The sequence below is a fragment of the Equus caballus genome, chromosome 10 (assembly GCF_041296265.1).
Source record: "Equus caballus isolate H_3958 breed thoroughbred chromosome 10, TB-T2T, whole genome shotgun sequence".
In the NCBI taxonomy this organism is placed as follows: domain Eukaryota; kingdom Metazoa; phylum Chordata; class Mammalia; order Perissodactyla; family Equidae; genus Equus; species Equus caballus.
Genome location: NC_091693.1, coordinates 76,679,290 through 76,701,599, shown reverse-complemented (window position 1 = coordinate 76,701,599; position 22,310 = coordinate 76,679,290). Strand labels below are relative to the sequence as shown.

The following is a 22,310-nucleotide window of genomic DNA, read 5'->3' as shown; positions in this document are numbered from 1 at the left end:
TTTTCAGTGCTCAGGAGGCATATTCAATTCATTCAGAGACTCAGAAGCATAAAAACCAAGGTAACTGTGGTGGTCACCTGTAGAATATGTCCATTCATCTTTCTGCTTGATGTCGTAATCAGTTAGATGTCCTATACAGGGGCAGAGTCAGGCTTTGTGGGATCTTAAAGTTTGTAATATTTTGCGGACCCTCATCTTATTTAAGAAAAATAATTTTTTTCTTTTCTTTCTTTCTTTTTTTTTTTTTTGCTGAGGAAAATTGACACTGAGCTAACACCCGTTGCCAATCCTCTTCTTTTTTTTTTTTCACCCTTGAGGAAGATTATCCCTGGGCTAACATCTGTGCCAAGCTTCCCCGTTTTTCTATGCGGGTCGCCGTCACAGCATGACTTGATGAGAGATGAAGGTCTCTGGCTGAGACTCGAACCCACAAACCCAGGCCACCAAAGTGGAGCACACAGAACTGTAATCACTCAGCCCCAGAGCTGCCCCCTAAGAAAAATAATTTTAAAAATTATTAATAAGGAATTGTGAGGGCACCTCCTGGGTGTTAGAAAAGACTCATGCAAGTAAGGGGTCCTGACACTGAAGTTTCAATAGCTTCACAGAAACTCTACTTCTGATGCCAAAGGAGCATGAAAATGCTTAAGGAAACTATCACCATCTTCAACTTGCTAGACAAGATGAATAACTCCCAGGCAAGATGGCCATACTTTTGAAAGGAAGCTGGAGGAGAAAAGGGAGATTGAATGGGAATTAAAGAGAGCTTCTTATGGGGTTTATTCACAGTGGTGTGCTGGAATCAGCTCATACGGGCTCTCAGGAGTCACTTGTTTAATTTTCAGAAATTTTGTGACTGGGCTGATGTCACAATGGTAGCTTGAAATCTGTCATGATGGGAAAACTTATAACATAGAAATTGGCAAATGCTATGATTTGGGACTTCTTCATTCCAAGGAGCCAGTTGTTAACATCAGTACATCATGGAGTTTATGGGAATTCAAAATCCATGAATTTACTAAGTAGAAATTAGGGAAATAAAACTGTACCACTATTCTGTTATACCGATAGGAATCAAATTCCAAGGAAGACTTTTCCAGAAACTTGAAGAATGAAAGGCAAGAATAAAAACACATTAGTTGGACACTTTTCTCCCACCCAAGATCCATCATCAATCTGGGTGATTGTCCATATAGATGACCATCCAGCTTCTTGGTTCCTACATACCTTAACCTCCTTATACCATGAACCTTCAATTCTTCTCCACATTCATGACCACATTTTGGATCTTCCCAACACTTACAGATTTTGCATCTCTGAGACCCCTATTTCTAGCATCCAAGACTCTAAATGCAACTTCATTTATTATTCATACTTTCAGCAAATATTGATTTCACACCTACTATATACCAGGCAGTGTTATAGATATTAGGGATAACGTAATGAACAAGAAATATGCTATAAGGGAAAACAGACAATAAAAAAGTAAGCCAACAGTTAAGATAATTTCTGATAGTGCTAAGTGCTAGAAATGAAATGTGGAAGTGCACTATGACAGATAATAATGACGTGGTGGGGAGGGAGAATACTTTACCTAGGCTGGCTTGGGAAAGCCTGTCTGAGAGTTTGTATCAGTTGGAATACAAGGAATAGAGAGAACCACACCCAGAGAAGAGGGAAAGACTGTCAAGACAGAGAGAACAGCATGTACAGAGGCCCTGAAATGGAAAAATCTTGACTTGTTTCAAGAACAAAAATGGAAAAAGATTAGTATAGAATACAGAAGTAGGGTAGAGAAAGAGAGGTAATCATAGAAGGTGAGGGTAGAGAACTAAGAAGAGATTGTAAAGTATGTAATTTTTCTGGATTTAATTATAAATACAGTGAAAAGCTTTTGTAAGATGTTAAGCTGGAGAACAACATGATCTATTTTCTATTTTTAAATGATTACTCTGTCTGCTGTATGAAAGTTGCATCAAAGAGGGATGAGTGTAGGGGAGCTGGCCCTGTGGCCACTTGGTTAAAGTTCCACGTACTCCGCTTTGACGGCCCAGGTTTGCAGGTTCAGATCCCAGGTGCGGACCTACTCCACTCATCAGCCACACTGCAGAGCCATCCCACATACAAAATAGAGGAAGATTGGCAGGGATGTTAGCTCAGGACTAATCTTCCTCAAGCAAAAAAAGAGGAAGATTGGCAACGGATGCTAGCATAGGGCGAGTCTTCCTCACCAAAAAAAAGAAAAAGAGGCATGAGAGCAGAATTAGGAAAACAATGAGAAGGTCTTTATAAGTGTCCAGGCAGGCAGAAAGGTGTCTGGAACTGGGCTGCAGGAGATAAAGATTGAGGCAGATAGGTAGATGAAAGATATTTTAGAAGTATTACTAAAGATATAACAAGATTTGCTTTTGGGTATAAAAGAGAAGATGCAAAAATGGCTCTTAAATTTTTCATGAATATCTGGGTGAATGGATGTGTCTTATTTTGAAATAAAAAAGATTAGAAGTGGAGGATTGGGGAGTAAATCAATTGTACTATTTTGGGTACACTGAGTTTGAGCTTCTCCTTTCAAATGGAGATGTGTCAAGTAGACAGTCGGCTATTATGAGACTGGAGCTCAGTTAATTGATATCGAGCAATTACTGTTTGTCCCATATTAAGCAAGGAATGGCTGAGGAAATAAGGGTCTTTAACTTGAGGGAGGATGGCATGATATTTGAATGATAACCAAGTAGTAGAAATGGTAGACTTAGTATGTCTCTCCAGAAGGCAAACTCTAGAACAGTGATGGAGCTTCATAGATAGGTAGATTATGGTTTACTGCAGAACTTTCCAATGATTAAAACTTTTCATCTATGGAAGGTTTTGCATTAGTCTTAAATTTAGGGTTAATCACAGATAGTACTTTTCCTTTCACTAGATTCCTTCAAACCTAGGACTCTAGGTCAGGAACATGCATCAGTAGAGAGGCTGGAAGAGACTGAGATCGCTTTGGAAATCTCTGCCTCTAAAATTCTGAAGGAGAGAGGAACTAACTACTGCTCTTCACCAAATATATGCCAAGCATATTTAGGCAGCATTCACATTTAATGCCAAGTAATTCAACATCAGCTCTCTAAGGTAAGATTGTTCCTGCCTTGTAGATGGTGAATACACATGAAACAATTAACAAACAAATACAGAAAGCAAGCAGAAATTAAAATGTCTATAAGCTTTCATGCTGCTAGCTCTGGATTGGAGAACGTGAATTGATCCTAGGGCCAGATGCGTTTCCCAGTATTTCCAGTAGGGTCTTACCTTGGGATAACCCACCCAACGGAGATTCTAATTTTGCAAACTTGACTCCTACCCAGATATCTGTAAAGGGAAATTTTCCTCTTTGTGCTTATTGGGCTCCAGCAGTGGGGACAAAGTGATGAGTCTTCCGATCTGCCACTAGAACGTGTGCTTGCTGCATGGAAGCAGGAACAGAGCTGAGCATGTCCTGCCCAATAGCGTAAACTCTACCAAAGGCTGTGTCGTTCATGATCAGAGAAACACTTCTCATCCTATGGGAAAGATGAACAAGATGGAAGAAAGGTCACAAGTGTTACTCTCGTGTGATTCTCTAATGGAAATGTGGGAAAGAGTGTCTCTGAATATTGGGATTTCAGATTTCTTTACTTTCTTATTTATATATTGTTTGACCACATTATAATGAATGCGTATTTTTACTAAAACGGTCATGTGCACGTCTTCTCCTGTTTTGTCTTTCAAAAACTATCTCATGTGTTCTTCTATGAGGATGTCTGTTCTGTCCCTGTCCCACCTACTTGCTACAAAATGTCAATATTTATCATTCAAAGCTTCATTGAACTATAACCTCTTCTTGAATTATTCCCTACCGGCCCAAACAATAATAACTGTGCCTACCCTATACTTTAATTACCTGTTTACTTGTCTTTCTTCCATATTAGAGAGACTATCGGCTTTTTGGGGGCCTTGATCTCCTTCACCTTGTATCTCCAGGACTACAAATAGTGCCAGTACATGGTAGCTGCTCAGTTTTTTTTTTAAGATTGGTACTTGAACTAACGTCTGTTGCCAATCTTTTTCTTTTTCTTTTTTTCTTCTTCTTCTTCTTCTCCCCCAGGCTCCCCCAGTACATAGTTGTATATTCTAGTTGTAGGTCCTTTTGGTTGTGTTATGTGGGACACCACCTCAGCATGGCTTGATGAGCAGTGCTAGGTCCACGCCCAGGATCTGAATCAGCAAAACCCTGGGCCACTGAAGCGGAGCACACGAACTTAACCACTCGACCACAGGGCCGGCCCCTGCTCAAGATATTTTTATTGAATTAAATTAAATATTGTTTCCTAGCTGGATGCCAATGGGCTGATGGGCAAGGAAACCAGCTATATCAAGGTCTCAGGGCTCTCATCTTAATTCCACCGGGTTTTGACCTCAGGGGCATAATTGATATTACTTATTCAGATAGCTTTCCTTTAACTTGAATTTGGAGAAGGGCAGCACCCTAAACATTTCTGAGAACTGGGAGATGGCCGCCAGCCCGGAGAACAGGGCTTGCCTCCTGATGTAACTTTACCAATGCTTTTTCTTCCTAGTATTTGTCTTTCAAACAAAGCTGCTTTCAAGACACAACTCTCTGCTCTCGGAAAGTACAGAGGCAACTGGCGGTCTCCTCCGTGACGGTGTATTTCTAATTAGAACAATACAATATGTTTTTTTTCCCTACTAAAAACAAAAGTCACCCACGGGGCTGAGAGTTTCACATTCTCTTCTTAGCTGAAAGGTGCCTGTTTTTCATACGCCAATAAAATTTTATTTGGCCACTTAAAAAAAACTTGTTGACAAGCAGTTGCATTTGGCTTGCCTTTTCTGGTAAGAGAGCATGTTTTTGAGGGGGCAGTCTGCTCAGGGATTAGGAGCCCAGACTCTGAGCCAGATTACTGAGTAGTCTGTCTCTACCACCTCCTCGTTGTCTGAGTCTAAGCAAGTCATCTGGTCCCTCGGAGCCTCAGTTTCCCCATTTGTAAGATGGGATGCACCCACCTCATGCCATGTTGATGGGATTAAAGGTGAACTATTTTCAAGAGTGATGGGAAACAGTAAAATTAGGTCAGCGATCACTAGAAAGTCGTCACCAAGTGTTAGCTATCATTAATATTCTTCCCTAGAAAATGTACTTGACCTAATTTAGTACAGTTTTAAAGGATAGGTTTAAAAATTAGAGTTAAATAGGTCAAGACCCATTTTGAACTTCTCCTTTCTTCTCTCTTTAAAATGAAAAAGAAATTTAACACAGATTAACAACTGAAAATGCGCTCACTTTCAGTAGGTTCTTGTCTCCACTGTTCATTGAGAAGTGCCCTGTAGTTAATAAGATCCTGCTTTGTTTTCAGTCTATTCACTCAAAGTTTCCTCTGGCAGTGTCGTGGGGTAAGAAGTGTCTCCTACTGTCAGTGCCAGGGTATAAGAACTACTTTAAAAGTCAATTTTAAGAATCAATGTATAGTTATACCTTTGTGTTAAAACTGGAGATAGTTCAGCCATCAAAAGTTCAATGAGGAAAAAAGTGCAGCCGATATGCCCTGAAGGACTATATTCAACCACAGCCAAAAATAAACACCCCACCTGAATGATTTCCTATACACTTCTGCTCTTCCTTAGCTCTCCTCCTTTATCTTCCATATTATGACCCCATGGGGCCTTGTATAGTGCAGAACATGTGAAAGGAGACTGGAAAATGGCCTTTGCTGTCTCACCTCCCACTTCTCTCTTTAAGACACTCTAATCAGGTTTATGTTTTTACCATGCAGCTAAAACTGCTCTTGTCACAGTCCCCAACAATGTCCATCTTCTGACATCTGGTCACCAGCTTCCTGTCCTCATCTTACGCAAGCTATCTGAGTCATCAGCAGTATTTGACCCAGTTTTCTCTCCTTCGTGAAAAACTTTTCATCTCTTGGCTTCCAGCACACCATGTTCTCCTGGTTTTCCGCCTACCTCAATGGCTTCTCCTTCTCAGTCTCCTTTTCTGGCTCCTCTTCCTCCAAGAGACTCTCAGTGTTGGTGTCCTCCGGGGCTTAGTCTTTGCCCTTCTTTCTCTTCTAACTTTATTCTCTCCCTAAGCTATTTCATCCTCTCTAATGGGTATAAGTGTCATCAATGTGCCATTGATTCCCAAATTTCTTTCTTTAGCTGCAATGGTTTTAAAACACATCCACAAATAATTTGCTGTACCTCCGACCAAAGATGGAATACAATTCTTCTCCCTTTAAATATGAACCAATCTTGGTGACTTACTTCTAATGAATACAAAGAGGCAAAAGAGAATCTGTGGGATTCCTGAGATGAGGTTAGGAGATGAGGTACAGCTTCACCCTGGTTCTATCTCTCTCTCTTAGGATGTGCACCCTGGGAACCCAGCCACAAGATTTTGAGAAGTCACACAGCCACATGGATAGGCCATGTGAAGGAGTTCCAGCCTAGCCCAGTAGATGGCTGATGGCCATTATCATCAACCACCAGACATGTAAGTAAGTGAGGTTTTAGATGATCCAGAATGCAGCCTTCCAATTGCCCCAGCTGATGCCAAATGAAGCAGAAATAAGTCCCCATCAAGCCTACTCAAGTTCAAGATTTGAAACAAAATTCATGTTACTGTTGTTTTAAGCCACTAAGCTTTGGGGATTTTGTTACTCAGCCACAGATAATCAGAACACTATTTAGACCCTTCCTCTGTACTCTGGAACCTGCCCACTCAACAGCCTCACTTCAATATATTACAGAAAATTCAACTTCTTATGGCAAAAAAGAACTCATGATTTCCTCCACAAAACTGACTCCTCCCCCTTCTTCCCTTCCTTAGTCAAAGGCACCACCACTCAGTCCATTTCTCAGCCAAAAACCTGGGAATCCTCATTGAATAAGGCCTTTTCTTCACATCACAGATCCAATCTATCAGCAAATTCTGTGACTACCCTCAAAATAGGTCCCTGAGATGGCCATTTCTAACTGCCTTCACCATCATCTGTTATAATCATCGCCACCATCTTCTCTTACAATGCCTAAAGCAGTACGTGAGGCTTCTAAAATGCTTGCCTGTTTACGCTGATACAGTCTAATCGCTGGACAAGCATCCTCTGCCAACATGCTTGAATGACTTCCCATTTGACTTACCGCAATGTCTGGGTCCTTATTGTGGCCTACAGGGTCACATACGAATGGGCCCCTGCCTTTAGCTCCAGTTTTATCTCCAACCACTTGCTCACTCAGTTCATTTGTTTCTGTCACAGTGGCCTTTTTGCTTTTCCTGGAACAGGCTACACTCATTCCTGTTCCTGACTGGCTGTTTTTTTGTCTGTCTGAGAGGCTCTTTTCCCCAAATCACATGACTTTTTCTTTCAGGACGTTCAGGTCTCTGCTCACACATCCTCTTGTCAAAGAGGCCTTCTTCCATATGTTAAGTGCTCCACTGGCTTCTATTACTCTCTATCCTCTTGTGATTTTTTATCTTTCATGGACTTTTCCCCATCTGAAATGATATTTATTCATTCACTGTTGACTCTCTCCCAGATGGGAATCCAGGTTTCCTAAGCACAGAGACTTTTCACCATTCTTTATGCTTTTGTCTTTCTCAGTGTCGAGAGGAATACCTGCCACAGCTGTGAGCAGTCCATACGTATCTGATAAACTTTATTCAATAAAGAAATAGTTCAGTCAATTAATACGTGTGCTTGATTTTATTAGTTGGATTAAATATGTGTGAAGCTTTTTACTGATATCTAAGCTATTTCCATCAAGGAGACTTGGTTCTCCCCATGATGAGGCCTTCTTTGCTGAACTGGTTTGACTGAATTATTCTGAGATAATTTCTGCCTCTGACATTACATGAGAGCCTTGGAAGTAAAATGATAATCGAAACATTAAAATATGTAATACAGCCTCAATACTGGGCTTCATTTTAGCCTAGGAGTTATTTATATTCATATGTAAATTCTTCTTGCCTTATTGCAATGTGGTTTTTTTGTTTAGATATTGTGAAGAACCGTGAGGGATCTGAGATCTTATCCTGCTTGCAAGCTACAAGTTAGCCTGCCACAGATTTATGGATGCAGGCAAAAGACACAAAATCTGGGTGAGACCAAAGACAGTTTATTACTCACAGCAATACCAGTCGCAGGATATCAGCATTTTCTTGCACTGGTTCCCAGAACCCCAGTTCCCAGAGGCCAACATGACCAGGGCCAGGTGACACTGGCACTTGCAGTGGGTTGTGTCATAGGAGAGAAATCCTGAGTTTAGGAAACCCCGATCTTTTATAATGGATTGCAAGCAAATCTGTTCAATCTCACCTCCAAGAGAGATGCTCTCCTTACTAAACTGCACAGTAAATAAAACTGCCCTCTTTTCCACAAGGAGACACTATCTCTGTCTTCCAAAGCCATTTGTTTTGTAACAACTTTGAAAGGATAGTCCAGAAAAATGCTGTCATTGACTCTGCTCATAAAACATGCAGGAACACAAAAGACTCATGCAGAATTGTCTCCTGTTATGGACTGAATATTTGTGTACCCCCCCCCAAATTTTTATGTTGAAGCCCTAATCCTCAATGTGGCAAGAATTTGTGGGGCCTTTGAGAGGTAATTAGCATGAAATGAAGTCATAAGGGTGGGACCTCATGATGGTTTTAGTGCCTTTATTAGAAGAGACCTCAGAGAGCTTGCTCCCTCTCTGAGTGAGCACAAAGAAGAGATGATGTGAGCACACACAGAAGTGGCAGCCACCTACAAGCCAAGAGAATAGGCCTTAGAGTGAAACCAACCTTGCCAGCACCTTATCTTGGCCTTCCCAGCCTCCAGAACTGTGAGAAATAAATTTCTTTTGTTTAAGCCCCCCAAACTCTGGGATTCTGTTATGGCAACCTGAACTAAACGAAGACATCTCGCAACAGACATTTCCTTTGTACTGTCTTTTTTTCTTTTTTTGTATGAAAGGTTTTTCTTAACACAATTAGCTAATAAAAATATTTGGGCAGACAGCTATCAGAAAAAATGACCAATACTGCAGCGATTTAAAAATATTATTACATCAAATGAAGCAAGATCTCAGTTTTAATTGACTATTGGTTACTCAGTATTTTGTTTAGTCTTTTTCAGCAAATAGGCTTTCATCACATAATGAGAAATCTGGAAATAGCATTGAACTGATATAGTGACTCACTGAAGCATAAGAGACCCACGCTCCTGTCATTTTTCTGCTCTGCCCACCTTATGTGGTGGTAAGATATAGGGCAGAGCATTGGTCCGTCCATAGACTGTGGTGCGGGAAACAGAATTGGATTAGGGGTCAAAATGTTGGTGCTGCCATTTAGTGTTAATGTCAGTTTGACCAAGCCATTGTGTCTTCCTGAGCCTCTCTGTGCTGAACTGTAAAATGACAATAATGGAAATATTCATTCTATATGCTTCAAAGAGTTATTATGAGGATCACAAATGCAAATGTGAATGTTGACAAAGAGCTGATTTGAATCTTAAGCAGAATTGATTTTTTTCACAGCACATTTATCACCTAAATTATTAGGGAACACATAATTTTAAAATATTGCAAGGTGATGAGTGTCAAGTGACTAAGGAGAGACCACAAATCTATTGAGTGTACAGCTATCACTTGTCTATCTCATCCTCTAGGTCTGTGTGCTGAAGCCACATGAAAGTATTTACTACTCCAGGGAAATATTATGAAATTTTAAGCTCTGGGACTTTACACAAACTGCTTCTTCTATTGACAATGCATTGTCCCTTCTATTTATGCTTGGTATTCAGTCTTTGATGCCAGGTTAAGTATTGATTTTGGAATCTCTTTCCCAGACTCCTTGGACCAACTGGGCTCTCATTGTGGCCATTTTGTGGTTATCAGAGCATCTCATCTTTACGTTCATGTGTATCTGTTTATCCCACTGAGTAGTGAATACTTTGATGATTAGGGATTCCATTTGATTTACCTTAGAATTCTCAGTACGCAGAAGTATCCGACTCTTGTGGGTGTTTAAATTATATTTGATGAAAGAAAAGGAGAGAGAAAGAGGGTGGAGAGAAGGACAAAGGAAGGGAGGGAAGAAGAGAGAAAGGGAGGAAAAGGAATTCTGAAAAATGTAACACCATTTTTAATATTCATTCATCATGGTATTATGGATAAGAACATGGACTCTGGAGCTGAACACCTGAGTTGAATTGCAGCTCAATTCCCTATTGATTGTGAACCTTGAACATATTAATTATCTTTTCTGAGCCTCATATTCCTCATCTATAAAATAATATAATACTAGCAGCTACTTGATAGGGTTTTTGTGAGGATTAAATGAATCAGCCCATAAAAACAACTTAGAACTGTATGTATCCCCTCAATAAGCATTAGCCACCAAGGTTAACATTGGCGCATCTCTCTCTGATACCACGACCAAATAATATGTGGTGACTACAATTTCAGAGCTTAATTGTTTTTCAGAGGGCATCTTTGAGATATTTCTTGTTAATGGATATTTTGATCAGGTAGTAAGCCAATCTTGTTAAAAGAAGTTTGTAGACAATTTGATTAGATTTTGGGAAAGCTATCCTTTGTTTGTCACATTGATCGTGTCCATTGTTACATACCACTTTCATGTTTATTTTCATTTTTAGTGTGTGTGATAACACTCTTTTTGGAAAACATGTCCTGCCAGGATTGATGGGAAAACTAAAACTCCCCATCCTTTGCTGAGCTTTCCTGGAGATCACTGTCATTTGAAAACTAACGCAAAACTCTTGGTCAGATATTTAGTTTGACCCAACCCCACTAATAGGTAACAGGTAAGATTCGAATTTCCTGGCTTTACTAAATCTACAAGAATAGATTTTAGTATCATCCACTGTAGCCTCTGCTTTACAGATACAGAAGCCCTGTGAAGAGGTACAACGTCTAAGACCACTCAGCCACTCAAGCAATGCCAATTCTGGAACACAGCTCTCCAGATTCTCAGGTGCTCTGATGTTCACAGTGCCAAATGAAAATGGTCAGTTGTTGATGCTACATATTCCCTTCCACTAGAAAACTATTATCACTTTATTATTAAACATTTTTCTCTTTCTGCTTGAGGAAAATCATATTTTGGATGTTAAATATAAAGTAAAAAATTCCAGTGTTATAAGAGCTATAAATATGGTAGAATGTTTAAAAATTAGACGTTATAACAGATGATAGATTTTATTATTTTGATTTTGTCTAATTTTTTCTAGGCATAAATAATTGAAAAATACATGATATTTTGACCTGTATTGTTTTAGGACACAGACTAATGCTTGGGAATACTTGAGTTTTGTTTTAAGCAATAATGCTACTTGCTTACTACTGCAGCCTTGATTTCATGCCAGGAACCTGTATCACTTTATTTGAAAAAGCCACCAATGTTCATCTTCCAGTTGGTCAGGCATTGACCCCTGATGTTGCCATCAGTTTGTCATCCCCTGATGAATATCCCAGGCCATGCACATTCCACACGGAGATTCTATGTGGAAGGTAAAACGTACTCTATGACACTATGACATTGTCTGGAGAAGACTGTTAATGCTCTGTGAACATTCCCACGGAGAGATCTGACCTCTGTTCATCACAAACAGGAACTTTTTTTCTTTTTTTTAAAACCAGAAGCTACAGTGAGAGAGGAAACGATGCTGATTTCTGGGAGAAGTGGTATTGGAGCGTCTGTTTGCTGGCTCTCAGAACAATTGTGGGAAGCCCCACAGAGCTTGTCCTTTTTACTCAAAATAATGGAAAGCACTTCCACTCCTCTGCGGAAACAGAAATTCAAAGACAGGACACAGAGTCTCTAAGCTCTGGCAGCTTTTAGACAGTGTTTTTTCCCCCCTCACTGGTAAACTGAAAGAGGACTCTCCTTGTAGGTGAATTGGTGTGATGTGGTTCTCACCATGTATTCCACCATGCTATTTGCCTTTGGAAATAAAACCTTCTGGCCTGTCTGGTCCCATTCCTTTATTGAATAAATGTGCACTAATCCCTTTCTCTGCATTGAGCTAGGCTGTGAGGAAGCAAAAAGGTGTAAGATACTCTCCCTGCCCTCAAGAAATGTATAATCTAGACAGACACATGAACTGAAAAGTATACCATTTGGAGAGCAATTAGGCAATCTGTAATCTAACTGCTGTGAGTGAGCACTCTTTCTCCTGTTATCTACGCCAGGGAAAGGCTCATCTAAACTCTTAAAGGTTTAGCAACCAGGTGGAGGCAATATAGGTTCCATCACCTTGGAAGCACGTTATGAGATGCTTTGTGGCTGTTCGAATCAAAGAATTAGATTTAACAAAATAACACAGAATGCTGATTAAATTAAAAAGGAAGAAACAGAAAAAAAAAATCTATAACAATACCATACATGTAAATTAAGATACACTCACACAAATCAACAATGCCCATTTACCGTACAAATAAAACGATATATGGAAACACACTTAAAGGATGGCCTTCAGTGTGGAGGGCCATGGGTATGGAGACTGTCGATTAAAAGGGATTGGATAAATACATAAATAAGACAAGAGGGGTCTTTGTTGATTATTAATGATCACGTGACACAACCTGAGGAGTATGAATAACTCAATCCTCAACCAAATTCCTAAAATGGATAAGGAAAGAAAAAAGCTAATTACAATTCAGAGCAGGAAGTGAGCTTAGCATTCAATATTATTGCAGAGAGGATTAATAAAATCAGCCTTGGGGATCCAGGAAAATGTTTTGGAGGAGGTGACATCTGGATTGAGCCTTAAATGCCCAATCTCACAGCTGTAACCATTTCCTTTACCACATACAGGCTTGTTCTTACCCTTGAATCTGAATCTGAAGCCCTCCCCCCCAGTGATATTGATGAGCTCTCATCTTATTTATTCCAAATCTATTGGAGTGGGTACTATTGCAGGCCAGGAAATAGAAGTTCAAAGAGCAACTGGCCTTAACTTCTTAGCTAGAGCATACCATGCCTAGAGCCATTCTCTCTAACGCGGCAGCCTCCATCACACTCAGTGAGGTATAAATCCATCCTGGTCATCCCATTCCAATTTTGTGCCCTAGGCTTTTACAGTGTTCTGGGGTTTTTTCTTTTTCTTTTTTTCTTTTTTCTTTTTGTAAAATGCAACCTTGTATTTCCCTTCCAACAATTAGGTCCTGGCTTACTCCACCATGGTCCAGCCAGGTGAGACCCACCATCCTACCATTTGATTCCTTTGTCTCTCTGGGACTGTGTATTATCTGCTTCTGCCCGGAGTCCTCAGGAACCAGACTCCTGCCATGTGCTAGCCTTGCAGCTAAGCCCACTGTGTGATGCTAACAGTCTATCGTGGAGAGATTCTCCCACTCTGCTTGCCAGACCCTCCCTCTTGCCCTCTTGCCTTTCATCATTGATCACTGTTTACCTTTTCCAACTTAGTCTCCTCGTCACCGCTCTGTCTGCCAGTCTGGTCCTTCCCTGGTACTGTGATGCTGGGGATGCCACCAAGTGTAGCTGACATAGGCTGGTGGGAGTGACCTAGTGTAAGAGGTTATGCACTGGGCCCCAAAGCTAGGCTTCCTGGGTGAAAATTCAGATATTCAACTAATTCACTGCACAGGCATAAGCAGGTTATTTAATTTCAGTGCCTGTGAATGAGAAGAGGAATATTACATCATAGAAATCAGGATTTTTGTAACCCTTAAAAGAATTGATATGTGCAAAGTACTTATAGCAGTATCTGCCAGGAAGCAAGTACTCTGGGAATGTTATCCACGCTGTTATTATCTCCAGGTTTAATCCTCCCTGGGATGCTTGCCTCATTCCTAACAACTTCAGTTCTGGCTCTGAGAATCACCAGAAAAAAAAATTAGGTAATATTTATTTTTTTTAGCTAAAAAGAATTGTTTTATTTGGAAAATGAAATACAGTATAGTGGGAACAGCTCAGAATCTGATTTCAGACGACCTAGGTCAGGTCACAGCTGTCCCTTTCTCGCTATGTGGTGCTGGGGAAGTTGATGTCCCTTAGCCTGTTTCTCATTTTTGAAATGGAAATAATAATGACCTATACCTCCCAGGATAGTATGAGGATTCAGCAAGGTAAAGCTTGTGAAAGCCCTTTTGTAAATGGTGCTATGCTAATATTTGTGACTGTTGTCATTGTTCTCTATCATTTGTTTCAGGCCGCTAGAAACTATGTCATAATACTTCCTGTACAGTCAGTGAGTGATAACCCTAATTCAATATTCCAGGAGCAAAGTTGGTCTTTCATGATGGTTAAGTCTCATATTTTGAATGAACTGGCCCAATTCATTGTGACCCTAGAGAAAAACAATCAGTGTATGAAGCGAAGTCCGTTACTAATAGATTATCTTTTAAAATGTGAAAAACAAGCACCACATACACACATGTACAAACTTAAATTTTTCCTTTCTATGTCTCACTTACAACTTATTCTTCATCTGTTAGTAGAATCAACAGGACAGAGCAACTCAGAAAAACTAAGACTTTCCTCGAATAGACAATGGCTATATTATTTGATGATTGCATCATCCTAGGAAGTAGAAGACATAGTGGTATCCCTTTGTACAGATGAGGCTCAGGGGAGGTGGGAATTTCCACCAACATCATCTGGCTAATTAGTGTTGAATTGAGGGCTAGTACCCAGGTGGCTGGACTTCTACCCCATACTGAAAAGAAACTCTATAAATCAAGTATAAATCAAGAAGAATTGGTATTTACTAGCCCCAGCTCTTTGCAAAGCAATAAACAGAACATAGTAAGTGGAAGTGTGTCTATTATTTTGGAAGATAATAGAAGAGATATAGATGAGGTGGCACTTCCCGTAAACACCTGATCAGATATAGTCTTCCTCCACTGGAATATATCGCAATGCATTTAAACATTACCCCAGGTTCACTAAAATACACTCCCCACGTAGATCTATGCCTGGAATGAATCCATTTGTCTGCCCATGCCCGCAGCCATTTTTCTCAGATGGACTTATGAAACCTAACCAATATGGGGTAGCAGAAATTAAAATCATGGCAGTTCTTTAGCATGAAGCATTTGTGAGTGTGAGCCATGGGCACTAGGCCATTAACCTGTTCAATGCCCTTTTAGTATGAGTTCCATGTATTTCCTCGGGTGCCCAGTAGAGTCTAAAGGGAGGGAGGTTTTCAATGAGGGGGACTGCTAAGGACAGTCAAGGAAAGCATTATGATAAAATGAGCCTGGATAGGATCCCTCAATGATAAATGGTAACTCAAGAGGCCATGAGAGCAAAGGGAAAGAGAATAGTAGTCATTGTGGCTTTTTCTATTCCTTGACACAATCCAGTGAAGCTGAACTCCCTTCGCTTTCCTCCTGCTGCTGACTTCTCAAAGTCTGTGTGTATTATTTTCTGGGGAAAAAAAAGATACTTTAAAAATTGCAGAATTATTTATAAATAAATTGATTATTTCTTAGGCTCAAAATGTTACTAACTGGTCTTTATAACACTCAGGTTCATTTATACACTTGTGAACTTTCATTTCCAATTGCTGAATAACACCTTTAAGTTTTGTGTCTGCTATCATGCTTTTTTATAGAAGTAAAATGAAAATGGTGTATGCAGACAGGTTTTTGTTTGTTAGAGTCTATGCAGGATTAAATCAAAGACCCATAACTGCACTCCAGATTCAGTGAACAGACGATATCTGTCTTACCAATCTGCTGAATATTCATCCAGCATGCTGCTGTTGAGAGTTCTGTCTAACCAATACATTCTTTTCCCTTTCGTACATAGAGTTTTTCAACACCTAATGTGGTAAAGGATGAACACAGCTTTACCTGAATACTAACATATCGGAAAAAGGCAAATGATAGTTTCTTACATTCTTAAAAAAGCATAACAAGGACTCTGGAGCCAGACATTTATGTTCAAAGTTAGGATCTGACACCTACCAGCTCTGTGACCTTGGTTGAGTTTCTTAAACAACCTGTGCCTCAAATTCCATAACTGTAGACTGGGAATAATAATAATACCTACCTTATAGGATTATTATGCAGAAAAAATGAGTCAACATTCGTAAACCATTTAGAACAATTTTTAACACTTAAAAAATCTAGTAAGTCCTAAATAGTTTTTGTATGTATATATATATGAATATATATTCATGCATATGTGTGTGTGTGTATAATATATGTGTGAATAAAGAGGCTGTGACTTCAGATTTCTCAGTATGTGTCCCCAGTGTTCAAGCAATCATGAACTCATACATTTGTCAGTGCTTATTCTCTTTTGAAATTTGCTCTTTCAAAAGTTAATTAAATAAACGGTGCATCTTAAAATTCCTGACTTTTTCTTGTACTTATTGTTAAACACTGAAGTTTAAACTTAATTCTTTATTATTAGAATATAGAAAGGGACTTACATATTATCTTAAGAAAACTTGAATTGGACAAAATCTATATCTGAAAATAGATCTTTTAGGTAATCTTTAAAAAATTTAGTGAGGTAACCATTGTCAGCATGGTTTAATGTCTAGAACATTAACATAGTTCCTGTGTATTTCCTGTCCTTTTAACGGCAGCCAGTAATTCACTGTAAAAGCCACCTTCAAGTCCTCTCTCACCTTCTAAATCTATTCAGTCAGCAACACTTGTTACTCCTGCGTCTAGAATATTTAAATCAAACTTGTTTCCTCCAGTTGTTCTGACACTGTCCTAGTTCAGATCCTGATCATTTCTTTTTTTTTTTTTTGAGGAAGATTAGCCCTGAGCTAACATCTGCTGCCAATCGTTCTCTTTTTGCTAAGGAAGACTGGCCCTGAGCTAACATCCATGCCCATCTTCCTCTACTTTATACGTGGGATGCCTACTACAGCATGGTGTGCCAAGCGGTGCCGTGTCTGCACCAGGGATCCAACTGGCGAACCCCGGGCCACCAAAGTGGAACGTGTGAACTTAATCGCTGCGCCACTGGGCCAGCCCCCCAGATCCTGATCATTTCTCATATAAATTACTTCAACAACCTCTTCCCTCTAATCCATGCTATCCTATGGTCACAATTTATCTTGCTGACACACTGATCTAATCACATGACTTAGTCATTTAAAAAATCTCAGGGTCTCTCCATTGTCTCTGAAGCACAAGTCTAGAGCCTGCAGCATGGTACAAAAGGTCTACCCCAAACAAGCTCTACTTTCCCTTTTCCTCATTGTCTCAGGCCAGTTTCCTCCCCTTCAGGCCCCTCTCCAACCTGTCACTAGACGAAACCAGTCACCATTCTTTGAATAAGCTATGCGCTTTTAATATCTCCATGTTTGTTACTCCCATTGTTTCCTCTGCTTCTGATGCCCTCTTTCTTACACTCAGTTTAGAAGAATCTTGGCTGAACTTTAAAATTCAGTTTAAAATGACTATTTCTCTAAAGACTTCCCCTAAATCCCTTCTCCTGAACTCCCGTATCACTCCACACATGTATTTCTTGTAACAATTTGTGTTGTAATTGATGGTTTTACCTATTTGTCTTCCCCACTCCCTGTAAATTCAGAGGGCCAGGCATGTCCTAAACATCTTCTAACCCCAGTGTCCACACCGACCTGGGTCAAAGAAGTTTAGTCAGGGTATATACGAGTCTGTGTGTCTGTATGTTTTAATTTAAAAAGTGCCAGTTTCAGCTCTGAAGCTGACTGGCTGCATCTCTTTAGACGAATCTTTCAGTTCTTTAAAATGAGGAGTTATATCATAGGCCCTTTCTGACTCTAAAATTTTATGATTTTATAAAAGTAAAATAGAAAATCAGTGCAAGCATATTGAGAATAAAAATACTCTATCAGGTTAATAAGCACAAATGTTCTTATGTATACATAAACCAGTATTAACATGTTTCAAGTAATTACCTAACCAAGCTAACACTAAATGGGGATTTCTTCTTTATTATATATTTTTTAAACTGAAGCCCTTCCATGAACTTATTAATAAATTTGATAAAGGAAAAGAAGTGAGGAAGGAAAAGGGGGACTATATTGGGTAGAGGAGAGACTGAGAACCCAGAAACTGCCTAGCGAGCTATTTTGAATATATTCGTTTGTGGGATGATTGGAGTTCCATTAAGGTGAAAGTTGCACTTGGGGGCAGAAGTCTGGGGACACTGGGCTTCCACATTCTGCAGGGTGCTTTCCTTAATTAAATGAAATTTCAGGGAAAATCATGCTTAAAAGATCTATGATTGGCAAATATCTTCTTTCCAAAGAAGCTACAAATAAAAAAGAAAGAATGCATAATTTTTTTGTTTGACTTGAACTGGAAGACAGAAAATGAATTGTAAAAAGTTATAAATGTCCCCAGATAAGACTCAGTAAAGTTTCCATTCAATTTTCCAATTAAGATAGAGTTCATAAGAAAAAAAAGAAGATTTTGCCAAACCGCATTGAAATTTTAGATGTAGAAATTTATTTAAATCTTATTTTATGATCAGATCCAAAATATTATAAATGAGAGTTCAATCTGAAACACTATTGTTAGTTATTATGGTTACCTTCAAACCAAAGAGAATCTCATCCAGAGAAACAAAGCTGGGTTCAAGGGTGTGTTTCTTTGTACTCTTCTATTGTTTTCAAAGCACTGTGCTAATTACATTAAAGAACACTAAAGAACTGAAGACAAGGTCATTGACCCCAAGGAAAACAAAAGTAACACACGGACAACAAATGGACAACATAAGCAAAGCCAAAATTACATACCTACAAACAATCTAGCAATGCCAAGAAATACAAAGCTGGGAGCTGATCTCGGAGGAGGAAAGTTAGTCTGGGAAGGCATCTAGGAGAAAGGGAGCCTCTAGCAAGGTCTTGGAGGAAGCAAAGCAGGGGTCATGCAGCTGAGGAATGAGGACCTTAAAGGCAGGGCAGCAACCTCAGCAAAACACATCTAGAGGTAATGCTGGACCAGATGTGTGCGGAAGTTGGGAGTAGCTTGATTAAAATGAAGAGACTCTGAGATGTCACTAAGAAAGAGATAGGGGACCAGCCCGGTGTTGTAGTGGTTAAGTCCATGCTCTCCACTTCAGTGGCCCAGAGTTCACCAGTTCAGGTCCTGGGTATGGACCCACACACTGCTCATCAAGCCATGTTGTGGTGGCATCCCACATAGAACAACTAAAAGGACTTACAACTAGTATATACAACTATGTACTTTGGGGAGACAAAAAAAGAAGAGGACTGGCAACAGATGTTAGCTCAGGGCCAAACTTCCTCACCAAAAAAAGCCTGCAAGAAAAAGAAAGAAAAAGAAAGGGATAGGAATGACAGGGACGCATTTGCAAGATCCTTGGAGAGTATTAGCATTTAGTGCAAGCAGTGAAGGAAGCCAGAGTTTATGCAACAAACCTTTCATCCCTGCACTCCCATAATCAAGAATGTATTCGAAGCTCCTTAGTGGATAATATTGCAAATTTCATCTCCTAAGCTTAGCATTCAACTCCTAGCCTGGAATTCAAGACTCTTCATGATATGGTCTAACTCACTATTCTAGTCGAATACCCTATTTCTGTCCCATACAAACCTCCACACATGCATATTGAAACTAAGTAGAGCTGAGGGCATTTCTTTATATTCTTTTGCATAAGAGTATGCTTTTTAGCATTTCTGCCTTCGCTACTATTTTCACTTCTACCTGAAATGCCTTCCCCACTCCTGTCGTTGTGGGTCCTCTCCATCCCTTACAGTCCAGCAGAATTCTGCATCTTCCATAAAGCCTTCTCTTCCTCTCCAGCCCACAGTGATTTCCACCCCAGTACACTTCAGTTTGTGCTTATTGTTTATAACACCTATTTAGCACTGAAACACTGACTTAGTGTATAGTTACCTTTACTTATACAATGTATGTGAATAATTGTATGTCTACTCATAAATAGTAAGCAACTAGAGAGTAGAGAGTTCTCTTATATTTTCCATTTCCCACAACACCTTGTACACTTTAAGTGTTCAGTAAAAATTAATATATTGGCTTCTTAAAACATAGGAGAACAAGACTATTCCTGTCTTTTAGGGTTTTATCTCAGCGCTTTCTTCAGCTCTTAATATATCATATGTTCTGTTTTTATTCCACATAATAAACAAATGATAATAAGGTGAAGTGGGAGAAGCATAGCCTCCGTAATCAGACAGATCTAGGTTCAAGTTCAGCCCTTTCTACTATAAGCCTTGTGACAACCTTGGGCATATTCTCAACTTCCCTAAACTGTATTTTCCTCTATTACCAATGAGAGTAATAAATATCTAACTTGCAATATCTTTGTAAGATAATGTGCAATAATTCTAGGCATTCATGAAGATTATCTATTATTAAAGTTTTCCACCTGAATTTTCCCTATGAATCATTGAATGGTTATCCTTCAACAGAGAAATCTTTTCCTTGCTCATTTCACCATTTTAAATTTTCCAGCATCTCTTAGAAATAAATACCTTATCCTGTTTTTTGTTACTATCATTATTTGTGTGTGTGTGAGGAAGATTGGCCGCAACCTAACACCTGTGTCAATCTTCCTCTATTTTGTATGTGGGATGCCACCACAGCATGGCTTGATGAGAGTGTGTAGGTTCGTGCCTGAGATCCAAACCCGTGAAGTCCAGGCCACTGAAACAGAGTGTGCAAACTTAACCACTATGCCACTAGGCCAGCCCCATATATCCTTTTTTCAACCATGTCTTCTTCTCCCTTTAAAATGCTCCTGTTCTCTTAAGGTTCACTCTATAAGATTATACCACTCACTACTCACCTCGATACCGTCACCTACTGATGTCCAGGTCATTTTCCCTTATTCACTGAAAACCTGAGCATCTGGCTCACTTTCTTTCTCCCTACTAACATTAGTTATCATCATTTTTGGCAAACTCAACACCCTCATAGAAACAGACCTGATCTTCCCATGTCTCAGTTCTTTGACTTCCCTTCCAAGGCTTTTTTCCTTTCACCACAAGTTGGCCACTGGCTCCATTGCCTATACCCTACAGTTTGGCCATACTCTCTGAAACACTGATTCCAAACAACTCATTATGACCACTACTTCATATTTTTCCAGTTGAATTATTCTAGGTGTCTCATTCCAACAATTATTTAATTCCACTGTAACTCTTATCTGTTGCTCACTTTCCTCCTAACCTAACACAGATTTCACGCTTCCTCACTGAGATCACTCTTTTGCATACTCTCAATTCTTTTGCCCTTCTGTCCTTCTATCGTAATGCCTTGCAAAACCCCAAATCAAGTTTAATCTTGTTCATCACCTCCCAGAGCAGCTGAGCATAGCTAGAGAAAATCACACAATCGCGCTGAGGTTTCACTTTAATTAACGACCCCAAATCTCTTGGGAACATTAAACTTTTCCTGGAAATGCCACTATACTTCCCTGGCAAAATTGCTTTTCCACTATCCAAAATAAATTTATACTATCTTCTCTCTGGTCGGCCATCTAATGGCTTCCTAACCTTGCTTCTTATGTGACTGGCAAAATTAAAGTAATAAAACAAACATCCGTATTCTGTCAAATTTAACTATTCTACTGCATCTGTGTTTACAAACTTTGTCTTTTCTCTTATTACTACCCTGGATGTTATCAGGACAGGCAAACCCCTCCTCTTGTGCACTATATCCCAAGCCCTCTTACCTAAGCAAGACCCTTATTTCTACAATAATCCCCTTAATGCCCTGTATCTTCAATTTCCTATTTTATATCCCATACATAGGTCATATTCCTAAATATATTTATACATGTAAATAGATATGCATATACTCAAATTTCTCACCAGCTCCTGTTCCATTCCTCTGCTCTACCACACAGAAAAGCTCCTCAAAATAGTTGTCTGTGTGTCTTCTCTTCAATTTCTCTTTTGAATTCTGTGTTTATCTCACTTAATCAGTCTTTTTTCTTTGGCCTTTGTCAAAGTCACCAGTGACCTCCATCTTGCCAAATCTAATGATCGATATTCTGTTCTTGTCATGCTTGACCTCTCTGCAAAGTTTTACACAATTGACCTCTCCTTTCTTAAAACTTTTATTTCACTCAGCTTCTCAGATACTACCACCTTTTAGGTTTATTGCTTCCCTTCCTTAGTTTTCTTTGCTGCCCCCTCTTCTTCTAACCCCTGATTGTTGCAGTGCCCCAGAGATCAGTCAATTTTCTAATTGCCCACACGGTACTTACACAGATATCAATGAGCCGTCTCAAACCTAGCAGGAACCTTTGAATCCGCAGACTCTCCTTATCCTCCCCGATCTAGTTAACGGTG

The 22,310-nt window shown here is 39.6% G+C and overlaps 1 long non-coding RNA gene across 1 annotated transcript in view; it reads right to left on the bottom strand.

Annotated features, from left to right (window-relative positions):
• The window catches only part of LOC138915830 (uncharacterized), a 42,796-nt gene extending 20,861 nt beyond the window's left edge, over positions 1 to 21,935 (bottom strand). Inside the window, exon 1 of the long non-coding RNA XR_011422162.1 lies at positions 21,828 to 21,935. This is a non-coding gene — a long non-coding RNA (uncharacterized lncRNA). The remainder of the gene's footprint in view (positions 1 to 21,827) is intronic.
• Positions 21,936 to 22,310: the final 375 nt, after the last annotated feature.